The sequence below is a fragment of the Acanthisitta chloris genome, unplaced genomic scaffold, assembly GCF_000695815.1.
Source record: "Acanthisitta chloris isolate BGI_N310 unplaced genomic scaffold, ASM69581v1 scaffold1971, whole genome shotgun sequence".
Lineage (NCBI taxonomy): Eukaryota > Metazoa > Chordata > Aves > Passeriformes > Acanthisittidae > Acanthisitta > Acanthisitta chloris.
In genome coordinates, this window is record NW_008654143.1 from 8,229 (window position 1) to 9,506 (window position 1,278).

Genomic DNA, 1,278 nt, shown 5'->3' on the forward strand with positions numbered 1-1,278 from the left:
AACGTGTTAGCACATCCCAAACTCCTCCCAAAATCCCCTGGGGAAGGGATTCCAATCATCCCAAGCTGTCAGGGCACGAACAGGATGCTGAGATGACTCCTGTCGCCGCTGGCAAGAGGGATGCTCCAACCGAGCCCAAATCCTGTCTGTGGGATTACAAGATTTCCAGAGCCAGCCACGGCTCTGAGGGGAAGGCTCCAGCATTCCATATCCATGGAGCTCACACCCCTCTGGATAATGGGGGGGGGGAAGTGGATCTTTCCTAGAGGTGAAGTGTCCCAGGATGTTTGGGGTGAAACAGGTCGATTTGGGGTGATCGGGCCTTGGATCCTGCATGAAGACCTCCTGGATGAGTCCTGTGGGAGCGGGTCTGGGAATTACATACCTTTCCCAGGGAATTTTCGAAGTCAAAGTGGATGGGGAGCAGTCCCACTGCCCTGTGGGTCATCCCAACAGGGTTTGCTCCCAACACAGTGCCAGTCCAGGGGGGTAAGTGGGACCCCTGGGATACCTGGGAAGGATGGGAAGAGGGTAGGATACAGGGAGTACCCCGCAGCCCTGTACTGGGGGGTCAGCAGGACCCCTTGGATAACTGGGATGGGATAGGAACTACTGAGGGCTACAGCACCCAGGTAACTCCCAGGGGAGCTGAGATCCTGCTCCAGGGTTGGGACTGGAGCATCCGTGGTGGAGCAGATGGGATGAGATGGGAAGGGAAGGGATGGGATAGGATGGGAAGGGACGGAATGGGATGAGAAGTTCAGTGCCACCATTCCTGTTCCCCAGACACTCTCCTCCCAGCAGGAACACCACGAGGTCAGTGGAAAACAGCTGCCTTGTTAGCATGCATGACCTGGATTCAGAGCAATTAATTAGGGCACAATCAATTAACGCCTCTGCCTTCCCCTGGTCCAGCACCGACAGTGCCCGCCCCATGTGCCCTTGCAGGGATATAGGATGTCACTGGAGTGCCAACAACTGGGATGAACAGAGATGTGGCTGGATACAGCCTTTCCCCATCCCCATCCTGGGGGATATCACAGTGTTTTAGGTGCTACCATGGTGTGTATCAGTCCTGGATGGGGTTAGAGGCTCCCAACTCTCCCGTGACACCAGGAATATGCTCCACAGAGATGTAGAAATCCCAGGATGGGATGAGGAGCTCATGCACCCATGTTTCCCCCCATTTCCTCTGGTGCTTGGCGGGAGATGCAGCTGAGCCTTCAAACGGGCACAGAGGTGACGTCAAAAAGCCACAGAGGGAGGAAAAACAGCTTG